The sequence below is a fragment of the Apium graveolens genome, chromosome 2 (genome assembly GCF_009905375.1).
Source record: "Apium graveolens cultivar Ventura chromosome 2, ASM990537v1, whole genome shotgun sequence".
In the NCBI taxonomy this organism is placed as follows: Eukaryota; Viridiplantae; Streptophyta; class Magnoliopsida; order Apiales; family Apiaceae; genus Apium; species Apium graveolens.
This window is the reverse complement of record NC_133648.1, coordinates 221,342,784-221,355,648: the sequence shown is the minus strand read 5'-3', so window position 1 is coordinate 221,355,648 and position 12,865 is coordinate 221,342,784. Positions and strand designations below refer to the sequence as shown.

At 38.9% G+C, this 12,865-nt stretch overlaps 1 non-coding gene across 1 annotated transcript; it reads right to left on the bottom strand.

Annotated features, from left to right (window-relative positions):
- Positions 1 to 12,524: 12,524 nt before the first annotated feature.
- On the bottom strand, positions 12,525 to 12,631 carry LOC141710175 (small nucleolar RNA R71). Its single transcript, XR_012570708.1, has one exon. It is a non-coding gene; the product is annotated as a small nucleolar RNA R71 (small nucleolar RNA).
- Positions 12,632 to 12,865: the final 234 nt, after the last annotated feature.

The following is a 12,865-nucleotide window of genomic DNA, read 5'->3' as shown; positions in this document are numbered from 1 at the left end:
TGCTGCCTCTATCTACAAAAATGTACATGATACAACACTCCTCTATCTGCTAGTCTCAGAATCCTGGTGGCACGTGACTCAACTCCTCCTGCAACGCCTCTAGCACTGCCTCGGTAAGTCCCAAGGCTCTCCGATATGCGGCCTCTGCACTAAGATCCTGCTGTCTCAAATCCATAAGCTGCTGAGAACTAACCCTGTGAATCTGACGTAACCTCTCCCTCAGTATGTAATCTGATCGTAATGCTCGGACGGGACCATCTGCCTGCATCTCAAACAATCCAAGGATCTCTCTGCACTGGTTCTGCCATCGAATCCTCTCCTCTCTCTCCGCCTGAAAGCGCTGATAAGTCACTGTATGATGCTCACGAAGATCCGTGCTAGAACCTCGAGAAGGTAACGACCCATCTACCACTATCTCATCCATGAACTCTGGCTGGGGAAACTGATATACTCCAGGAACAGGGGCATAAATAGCTAATGGGGCAGGGAATAAGACAGGCTGTTCCATAGGTGCATACACTGGTGGCTCTGCCTCTGGCTCCATCTGTGGAATATCTGGAATCTCAGGCTGCGATACTGGAATCTGCGGCTCTAGGTCATCCCACTGTGGAAGATCAATCATATCAGGAACATCAAACATCGGTAACTCCAAAGGTGGAAAGTCATGCATCTCCGGCTCAAAATAAGGAAAATAATCAACAAAGTCTGGTACCTCTGGTGGAGGTGGTATCTCTGGCACTGGTCCAGGTGGTAATGGTGGAGGTGGTGGCAATGGAGGAAATATCTGTACTGATACTGGGGCTAACACTGGTGCTGTTACTGGGTCTGACTTAGTCCGCTCCGACGAAGAAGCCATCTAATACCAATAACAATAATAACACAAAACAAATCAAACCACATTCATAAAATCATAACTTCTAATCACATAAATAGAAAATCCTAACACTCATACTTCTATCCTATCTAATTTTCCCATCTTATCTTAATCCTAACGTTCTTGTTTTCAAGGGTCAATCCTAAGCTCTGATGCCAACTATAACACCCTCCAAATCCGGGGTATAGATTTGGGGCATTATTAACAACAACTACAAACTAAACCTGCACAAGCGGAATATAAATACAATAATTACCCCGAACTAATACTACTCAGGATCTTTTAAGGATCGAGTTGAAAACAAGATTCACATACTACACGTTATTACAAACCCAATAAATAAAACTTGTCTCAAGAACTCTCTTTGTTACAAAACTTTATTCTATCTACATTCTCACCACAAAACTTTTATTCAAACTACACAAAACTTTTATTCAACCCAACATTACTACTTATCCTGTTACACCTGATCTGGCAATTCAAAGCTCTCTTCGGGAATAGGAAGGAACACTCTTGGTATAAGAGGGTCCCGCTGCTTGACTCGCTTCTTGACTACGCGGGTCCTGATGGGTTTCATTCTCTACCTTAACTGTAAAACAATAGGAATAACAATAAAAGAGGATGAGCCAAAATTGATCAACAAGCCTGTAACAATATATATAATATAAAGAGAGAGAAATAAGTGAACCAATAAGCAGCTGGTTTGATCAACCATCTGAATCTGTATAAGATAATAATTTGCCAATACTGGCGAGTACCAAATGAACAAGACTGGAAACAAGAACCAACATATGAACTATAACCCGCTGATCAGTCAGGATACAGTGCGGATCTATACCCAACTGCATAGACCCAACCAACATAAAGAGTACTCAGGCAACTGTGGCCTATTAAATAATGGTCTGGGTAAAACCCAGCCCGTATAGTAACCATCCAGTCCAAGGTATAGCATTCGGAACAATCAGAATGCTTTTGATATATCCCAACACCAGGACATATCAAAGTATATGTAACAAGGGTAAAAGTATTGGAATATGAATAGGGGATTCAATAAATTGGGAGGAATCAAGAATCGAAATGAAATTGAAACAAGCATTAATAAATGGGTAACAGTGTATATGAACAATGATTATCAAAGGTAACTGATATGATAAAAGGAAATATAATTCACTATTCTGAATTTAGAATAGGGGAAAAAACTTGCCTTGCGCGTACTTAACCTGGTTCAACTCACCGTCTTCTGTCCCTAGCTTGCTCTGCCTTGCTAACACTGAACCAATCATAGAAAGATAGTCGTTTAAATAACTTACTATATACGTGTATCTCGAATTGATACCACGTAACCTTATCAATCTACCCATGCATTTCTATCTGACTCGCATATATACATATATAATGATATAGCACGTAAGGTTCACATAGCCACGTAAAGCACATAGCACATAAAGCACATAATTAATTTTTAGACTTATAATTATTTTTAGAATCGATACTAGACTCATATTTATAATAACTAACCCTATCTAATTTTATTACAATTTTTCGGGATTTATTCGACTCAATTATACCCCTATTAGGGCCTATAAACTATTAATTATCACCAAACCACTCGCTTCTGGAAGAAATTATAACTTACAAATATTTTTATTGGGTTCGTTTCATTTTTCTGAGTCTAGGGGTCTTCGTTTTGCTCAAATCGGACTAACGGTTTAATTATTATGAATTAAACAAGATTTATTTAATTAATAATTAATTATAAATAATTAATTATAATTAAATAATTCTTAATTACACTTTTAAATAATTAATTATTAATTATTGCATTTTAAAATAATTAATCCCTAATTATTAGGATTTATTACTATTTATTATACCTATTTATAAATTATTAATACTTACTCGATCAGATCGATTATTTACGAATAATCAATCGATACTATTAACGGATACGCTATTTATCGAATAACTATTAACTGCTCGAATTGTAATCCAACTCAACGATTAATCACTCGCATAAATACAAGCTACGCACTATTCTCGAATACTATCGAACTATTATATTATTACTGTAACTTATACGATTCGCTAATCAATTAATTATCGGTATTTAATTATACGATACGAACAATTATTACGAAATTCTTCGAATAACTAACGCTCGAATAATAATTCTCATTATCGAATCACTACTCGTAATATTAACTAATTATCGAATTATTAATCATATTATTTAATCCTTATTTATTAATTAATTACCTAATTATTAATTAATTACATAATTATTAATTAATTAGATAACTAATAAATAATTAGATAAATAATTAAATAATTAATTAAATAATTAAATTTGAATTTATAATTTAATAAAATAATTTAGAAATTAATAATACTATTTTTCAGAATTTAAAACTAATTTTTATCTAATTATTAGAATTAATAAAAACAAATTTTGATTTTATAAAAATATAAGTAAATAAAAGAAAATCAGAAACAGAAATCAGGAAATTGGTTTAGGGTTTAGAGGATTGAAATCGGGTCGTTTCCGGGTTGCAAACCGGGTCGTCCCCAACCCAATCGGGTCGGGAAGAACAAACCGGCCGTTGCCCAGAAACCCGACGCCGGCGGGGATTTTCCGGCGAACCACGACAACAAACAGCGACGGAAGCTCGATTACTCCCTTCCCTTCAATCCACAACAGTCTCCGATACTCCCTCCTACTTCCTTGACGTCGCTACAGTCGGAGAAGCAAAGAAACACCGCCGACAGCGGCGGTTTCCGGCGAGTGCAAAACCTTAATCAAAATCGACGATACCGGTGCCAAATGAATCGAAACTCAACGATCTAATCATTCGTAATCATCAAAACATCAAACAACAACCAGAATTTCAAACCCGAATTCGTGATTAAAACCCGAAAAAACGAAATTAAAATCACTTAATCAAACACTAAAATAGTTGCATAATCAGAAACTACGATTCTTGGCCTTCAAAATGAATACTTACATGAACGATTTGGACTCCGGAATCACCTTCAAAAGTAGCTTTGATTCTGCTGCCCTGTTCTTCACCAAACCCTAATTCCTTTTCTTTTTCTGAATTTTCTGATTATTTTCTGATTTTTAATTAAAATTAACTGAAAAATTTAACAATAAATCAGGTATTTATATTTATGAAAATTATACCCCTAAATAAAATTAAGGGTCTAATTACACTCCTAATAAAAATATTTGGCCCCAATTTTTATAATTTTTGGGTATTAATATTGAATTTTTAAATATTTAATAAATACAAAATAAATGCAAAAAATTCCCAAAAATTGTGAATATTACAAAAATGCAAAGAAAAATGATATATGATAATTTCATGATCATATAAAAATAAAAATGTGATTTTTGTGGGGTTTTTGGGACCCGAAGGGGTCCAGAAAAGTCGTTTTTCACGAAAAATGTAAATTTGTAAAATGTCTAGGGGTTCAGAATAGCGATATGGTATAGGGCATTTTTGACAAAATAGGACCAATGATTTTGTTTGAAATACGGGCTTTTAAAACATAGTTTTGAGCTGTACGGGTTTTGATATAAAATATATAACTGACGATAAAACGCTCAATAAATATCCAAAACACGTTTGGATCAAAACAGACAACACATAACACATAGCAGTTAGGGTTTAATGACTTAACACATTTAATCACTTAATAATACACATAATTTATCTTTATTATGATATAATACAAGCATAATTTCTCGGTCGTTACAAGTATCCTAGAACTGAACAAAACCTTGATTCAACCCCGAAGAAGAGAGGACCTGGGAAAAAGTTCACTGAATATGCTAAGCTGAATGCCCCTACAAGCCAGATCTTGATGGAAATCGAGAAAGATCGAGATATTCCTTGGCCTAAACCTTTGAAGGCTGATCCTACTAAGCTAGATAAGAGTAAATATTGTAGATTTTACAAGGATGATGGTCATGATACCGATGAGTGTAGGAAATTGAAAGATGAAATAGAGTTTCTCATTCAAAAAGGAATATTGAGCAAGTACACTAGGAAGGAGGAGATAGGAACAACAATGGGAGAACGAACTTTGAAGATTTTAGGAGGGACCAAGACGATCAGGGACGAAATCCCCAGCCCAGGGGACCGGTGATAAATACAATCTTTGGAAGACCACAACCCCGGGGGCCTGTGATAAATACAATCTTTGGAGGACCAACTGTTGTTGGATTATCCAAGAACTCCAGGAAAGCGTATACTAGAGAGGTTATGCCTATTGTTTGGGAAGCCCCGAAGAGGGCCTGGACAGGAGTAACAGTGGCATTTGATGATTTTGACCTGGAGGGTGTGAAATTTCCTCATGACGACCCACTAGTCATAACACCAATAATAGGGAACAACCCGGTGAAGAGGGTCCTTGTAGATAATGGTGCTTCAGTGGATATCTTGCTCCATGATACCTTTTTAAGGATGGGTTATAATGATTCTCAACTGACCCCGACCGATATGCAAATATATGGATTTGCAGGAGTGGAATGCCCCGTGGAAGGGATAATTAAGTTGCCAACAACCATAGGTCAGGAACCAAGGCAAACAACACAGATGTTGGACTTTGTGGTGGTGAAGGCTAGTTCAACCTATAATGTAATCATGGGAAGAACAGGGTTACATGCCTTCAAGGCAGTCCCTTCTTCTTACCATTTAGTTATGAAGTTTCCCACCCGGAATGAGATTGGAGAAGAGAGAGGGGATCAAAAAATGGCTAGGAGTTGTTATGTGGCCTCTCTTTGGGCAGATGGAGTTGGGGGGGCAAATTCTGCCTATTAAAGATCTAGATATCCGAGAGAATGATGAGAAAAGAGGGAAGCCAGCAGAAGACTTAGTTTCGATTCCTTTGGCTCCCGAGAATCCTGAGAAAGTGACTTCCATTGGAGCAACACTAGAGGAGCCCCTTAGAGGGAAGTAGGTAAAATTTTTGCAAGAAAATAGTGATGTGTTTGCATGGTCAGCAGCCGATATGTCAGGCATAGACCCAGAACTGATAACTCACAAGCTAAATATGGATCCAAATCGAAAGACAGTGAAGCAAAAGAAAAGAAGCTTTGCTCCAGAGAGGCAAGAGGCTATTAAAAAAGAAGTAGAGAAACTCTTAGAGGTTGGTTTCATTGAGGAGATACAATTTCCATAATGGTTAGCAAACCCTGTGATGGTAAAGAAGGCTAATAGAAAATGGAGGATGTGTGTGTATTTCTCCGATTTGAATGACGCATGCCCCAAGGACTGTTTCCCATTGCCAATGATAGATACATTAATAGATGCTACTGCTGGACATGAGATGCCGAGCTTCGTGGATGGATTCAGTGGATACAATCAGATCAAGATACACAAGGATGACATCCCAAAGGTATTATTCATCACTGACTTTGGTGTTTATTGTTATCTTGTTACGACATTTGGTCTCAAGAATGCAGGAGCCACTTATCAAAGGTTGGTAAATAAGATTTTCAAGGATCTTATTAGCAAAACCGTGGAAGTTTATATTGATGACATGTTAATTAGGAGTCTAGTAAAGGCTAACCATGTAACCCATTTGAGGGAAGCTTTTAAGGTCCTGAGATACCACAAAATAATGCTAAATCCTGCAAAGTGTGCTTTCAGAGTGGGATCTGGAAAGTTCTTAGGACTGATGGTCTCCAAGAGAGAAATTGAGGCCAATCCCGATAAAATAAAGGCAATCCTGGACATGGAACCTCCAAAAACTACCAAAGATGTTCAAAAGCTCACTAGAAGGGTTGCTGCATTGGGGCGATTCATCTCTAAGTCTGGGGACAAGTGATTGTCGTTCTTTAAGTCCTTGAAGAAGGTTAAGGATTTTGTATAGAATGACGAAAGCCAGAAGGCATTCAAAGAATTAAAGAAATATATGACTCAGGCCCCGTTGTTGGCCAAGCCAGCTCTGAATGAAGTTTTATACTTGTACTTGGCCGTTTCAGAAAATGCCTTGAGCGCTGTATTTATTAAAGAGGAACTTAAAGTCCAGAAACCCGTATACTATATTAGCAAAATTCTGCATGGAGCTGAGTTGAATTATTCAACTATTGAGAAGTTTGCTTTAGCCTTGGTAATGGCTTCAAGAAAGTTGTGTCCTTACTTTCAGGCTCACCAAGTTGAGGTGCTAACAAATCAGCCCCTGAGAAATATTATTCATAGTCCCAAGGCTAGTGGGAGGCTGATCAAGTGGGCAATAGAGTTGGGAGAATTTGACATCAAGTACAAGCCACGAACGGCAATAAAAGGCCAGGCATTGGCAGACTTCATGGTGGAATATACCATACCTAACTAAGAAGTCGGGAGGCAGGAAGATACTATACCTCCAAACACCAAAGGTGATAAAGGGGACAAAAAGAAAGAAGTCAAGAAAAAGGAATATTGGGTCCTCTATTTTGATGGAGCATCAAAAACAAATTCAAGTGGAGCAGGGCTAGTTTTACAAAACCCCGATGGGTTCTTGATTGAATATGCTATGAAGTTAGACTTCACAACCAAAAATAATGAAGCAGAATATGAGGCTTTGATAGCTGGCCTTGGCCAAGCAGGGACACTAAGAGTCAAGAACTTGAAGGTCTGTGGAGACTCGAAGTTGGTCATATCCCAGGTAAAGGGAGAGTTTGAGGCAAGGGATGATACGATGGCTAAGTATGTCTGCCTAGTAAGAGCTGTGATGACTAAATTCGATGAGTGCCATGTTGAGCACATCCCAAGGGAGGAAAATGCTAAAGCAGATACGTTGTCAAAGTTTGCTTCATCTGAGATAGAGGAAAGTTCAGGAAGTGTATACTTCCGCATTTTGAAGACACAAAGCATTGATGTTAAGCTTGTAGCTGCTATAGAGCTGGGAATGTCATGGATAGATCCCATTAAGGCCCATATTCAAACCGGTTGGTTTCCAAATGACGTGACTGAAGCCCGAAAGTTGGTTGTTCGAGCACTGAGATACTCCGTGATCGATGGGATTTTGTACAAAAGATCTTATGTGGTTCCTAACTTAAGATGTCTTAGGCCTGATGAGGCAGCGTGGCTCTTGAAGAAGTACATGAAGGTATCTATGGGCAACACCTGGGGGAAGAGCATTGGCTCACAAGATACCCCGTTTAGGCTTCTATTGGCCACAAATGATGGCCGATGCCAAATAATATGTGAAGAAGTGTGATCGTTGTCAGAAATATGCAACTGTCGTTCGACAACCCCCCGAGATGTTAACCTCCATCAACTCTCCCATCCCCTTTGCCATGTGGGGAATGGATACACTTGGGCCTTTCCCCTTGGCCACGACACAAAGAAACTTCCTGATTGTAGCCATTGATTATTTTACTAAATGGATTGAAGCCAAGCCTTTGGCCAAGATCACGACTAAGCAAGTTGCACAATTTCTGTGGGAAAACATCATGTGCCGATATGGAATTCCCCGTATCCTACTCACTGATAATGGAACACATTTTAATAATGAGGAATTCAAGAAGTATTGTGAGGAGAATGAAATTGAGTTGCGATTTACCTCTATGGCTCACCCGCAAGCCAATGGGCAAGCGGAAGTGGCAAATCGAATAATCCTGGATGGACTAAAGAAGAGGATCGAGAAGTCAAGGAAAAACTGGGTGGATGAAATACTCCCAATTTTATGGTCTTATAGGACTACTTGTAAGTCACAACTGGAGCAACTCCCTTTCATGTTAGCATATGGGGCAGAGGCGGTTGTTCCTGTGGAGATATCACATTCGTCTCCTAGAATCCAAGCTTTTAATGATGAAGAAAATAAGGAGGGGCAGAGATTAACCCTGGATCTAATTGATGAAGTACGAGATAAGGCACATGCAAAGATAGTGAAATATCAGAAAAAGGCTTCGTTCTACCACAACCTAAGGGTTAAGGAAAGGTTCTTCAAGCAAGGTGACTTGGTTCTGAGGAAGGTGTAAACTTCCGGTATTGGGCAGAAAGGGAAACTTGCCTCAAATTGGGAAGGACCATACACGGTCAAAAGTGTTCAAGGAAGAGGAACCTACAAGCTGGAGACTATGAATGGTTTTGAAGTCCCAAGAACCTGGCACGCGTAGAACCTGAAGGTTTTACTATGTGTAAAATGGTTGAGCACGGTTCTCACTTGTCGAGATGACAAGTAGGTTTAAAAGCACCTTGAAGCTTCTCTTGCTTAGGATTTTTATAAATTTGATAGAAGATATGTTTCAGTTTTATCAGGGTTGAACCCATCTCGTGTAAGGTATTTTGTGTAAGGTGTCAAAAATACCAAGTTATAATAAGAAACATTTAGTTTGATCTAGCTTATTAGATTGTTATATTGTTATATTATGAAGGACAAAATCAAGTTATAAACTTAAGTTCGGAAACTCGGAAAGTTGGGTTATGATTGAATCACTAAGCAAAATGAGTAAAAACATCCAAAGTCAATTACAAAGTTTGAAAATATCTAAAGAAAATAAAAATACATAATGCAAAGAAGTTAGGCCTTAGAAGGCTCGGATTATTCGGAGCCACTATCTGAAGTCTCCTCAGACGACTCCTCAGTTGGTCCCTCGGAAGTTTCCTCAGAAGTCTCCGCAGAGGTCTCCTCGAAACTACCCGTAGACGCCTCAGATGCCTTTGAAGACGCTGGTTTTGGAGGCTCTTCCCCCTGGCCTTCTTTACAATAGGCTCAGCCTCTTCCTCAGAAGAAGATTCCTCCTCTCCAGAGCTGAACTCAGGCTCCTTCCTCTTCTGGCCTTGGCCCTGGCATCTTGATGGCGCTCTAACTGAGGATGGAGAAGTACCCTCCTTAATAAGATCTGCTAGCTTGTCATTGGCGCCTCCAAGTGCTGGGACCTTTACAGGACAAGGAAATGGAGTTTGCTCAATAATCTCAGGAAACTCATCCTGGATAGCCTCTATTGCAGCGTCCCAGCCTTCCTTCTAGCTAACCGGGTGAAGGAGGGCGTCGTGCTCCACCATTAAGTCTTTGAACTCTTGTGTGTCCATCCAGGCATCGAAGGCTTTGTCCTTTTGAGCCTTAAGGATCACTATCTCAGCCCGAGCCATTTCCAGGTCAGAGGTTGAGGAGGCAAGCTGGGCCTTGAGTTGTTCAATTTCTTGGTTGGCCTCTTCCAATTTTTTGGCCGTATCTTCTAGGCCAACATTCCAAGCCTTAGCTTGGTGAAGCGCCCCTTGAAAATGGACGTTCGCTTACAAAAGATAAAGAAGAAATGAGAAGGAAGATGACAAAAAAAGGTTATAGTAATAAAAAAGGAGAAAAGAAGTATACCGTCGCCAGAGCTTGAGCACCAAAAAGCTTATTAGCCTCCAAGTCTTGTTGGAGGACAAAGTCTTGGTAGTCAACCGGGGAAATAGACTGAATTGAGCATTATTTGGCATGCTTAGTATTGCCAACGATCGTGTCTTTTCCCCGAATACCCCATGCAGGTTGAAAAAAGGCCTCTGGCTTCTGTTTGGTACGCAGGGGTTGGCTGGGGCCTTCTTCATCCCCTTCTCTTATTTGAAGTAAAAACTCAGGAAAGCGATCCCCGAGGCGCAGGTCCTTGAAGACCTTTCCAGCGCGCTTCATCCTGGTTGTTTCCAGGTCTTTAGGCTTGGTAGTTGATAAGTGGATTTTATATCCACTTGGAATGCTTTATTACAAGCTTAAATTGGTGTTTTGGACTCAAGTTGTTGGTATTTTGATGTGTTTTTGTGTTATTGCATTTCAGGTATCAGTTAAATGATGAAAGGAGCTTTTAAAGGAAATATGATGAAAAGTGATCAGATTTGGAATCCAAGGCCATTTTCAAGTTGTAGAGAATCTCGTTAGATTCGCGTGGGCAGTTGAATCGCCTAATTTTGACGAGTAGAACTCAAGTTATGGCCAAAATAAGATTCATCAGAATTTTCCAGAAGCCGCCCACGCGGCCGCGTCAAAAGTGCACGCGACCGCGTGCTGACACGCGTCCACATTAGACCCGCGTGCGACCGCATACTGATGCGCGACTGATTTAGCTGAAAAAGCCTTTTTTGAGTGGAATTTGATAATTTTAAGGGTACAGGTCCACTAGGGGCTTATATATACTTAAAAAAAGGTTTTCATCATCCGGGAAGATTGGGAGATGAAGGAGAATACTTAGAAGCACAAAACAACTCCGAAAAAGAAGATCTTGTTTTCTACTTGTGATTCTTTTAAAATAGTTGTAACTTTGGATGCTCGTTTTCATTCTTGTTGAACCTAGACCTTTTTTATTCGTACTTTGATTATTATTTAGTTTATTAAGACCTTGTTTTATACCATGCTTTCATTGGAACCCATGATGATGATGAGTTCAATTATGGGCTAATTGTTATCATGGGATTCTAGCGGATTTACTTATGGATTTCAATAGTTAATTTGTTCCGATATCTTAGTGTGTGGTGATTGATTGATATCCTAGTATTGGTTGTGCTTATTTGTCTTATGTGCGTAGCTAACATATAAGATAGCTTGTTAATCTCTATTGAAGCGACATTAAATATAGAGGTTTAGAACTTGCCATGCTAGCATAGGTTCATGTATTTGTTATTCATGATTCATAGGTAATTTTAACCATCTTACTTGCCCTATGTAATCACAATAGATAACTTGCACATTAAACCTTATGTTTTCAATTCTTATAGACATATAAGGACTAAGCATAATTGGTGTCTATTCAACTTCTATCTCTTTTGTGGATTCTTGGTAGTAGGGTATTCGTACAACGAAAGTTGGTGTTTTCTAGTTTCGTGTTATCTGATTAGTGTCATCACCATTACATGCTAAGGTTAAGAACAATAAGGCTATTGAATGAAGTATTTAATGAAGTTAGAATCCCATGTTTGTCATATATAGTAATTCAACCTCAATTCTCTTAGTTAATGTTATTTAGTATAATCTCTTAGTTTAATAAAAACCCAATTTGTTATTTTTCTTAGCATTGAGCGATAACCATACATTGTTGCATAGGTGCATAAATTGAACTTAACCTAAACCAGTCTATATGGGAACGGATCTGATTTATATCTTATACTACTTGTGAACGCGTATACTTGCGTGAATTTTAGCGCGTGTTTTTGCCCTAACAAGTTTTTGGCTCCGCTGCCGGGGACTCGGTGTTAATTTTTAGTTTATGTGCTTATCATTAGTGGTCGTTAAAGTTCACTAACTCGGACTCTTTTACTCTCATGGTTTATTTGTTTGTGTTTCAGGTACACAGTACAATGGGAGATCCAGCAGCATGAACGAAAGCCTTGATGGATTTTTCTCAAACCAAGATCAATGACATTCAATCTAGCATTATCCGACCAGCTATCATAGCTAATACCTTTGAGATCAAGTCTGGCATAATTCAATAGGTGCAGAATTCAATCTAGTTTGGGGTTCTCCAACTGAAGATCCCAATATGCACATTAGGGATTTTATTGAGATCTACGACACCTTCAAGTTCAACGGTGTTTTTGAAGATGTTATGAAGCTGAGATTGTTCCCATTCTCTCCGAGGGACAAGGATAAGAGCTGGTTACACTCAATACCAGCTGGTTCGATTACTACTTGGGAAGATCTTGCTCAAAAGTTTCTTACTAAATTCTTCCCTATGGCGAAGTCAACTGCACTCAGGAATGCTATTACTCAATTTGCGCAGCAAACAGGAGAATCACTATGTAAAGGTTGGGAGCGCTACAAGGAGATGCTTAGGAAGTGTCATCATCATGGAATGCCTGATTGGATGATCATCAATTGTTTTTACAATAGGTTGGGAGCACAGTCCAGACCCATGCTCGATGCAGCATCAGGTGGAGTATTATGGGCAAAGAGTTATGAGGAAGCTTACGATCTAATTAAACTGATGGATGCTAATGAATATCAGTATCCAACCCAGAGATGTCCACAGGGCAAGGTAGCAGGAGTTCTTAAAGTGGATACAACTACGGTTATCACAACTCAACTAAA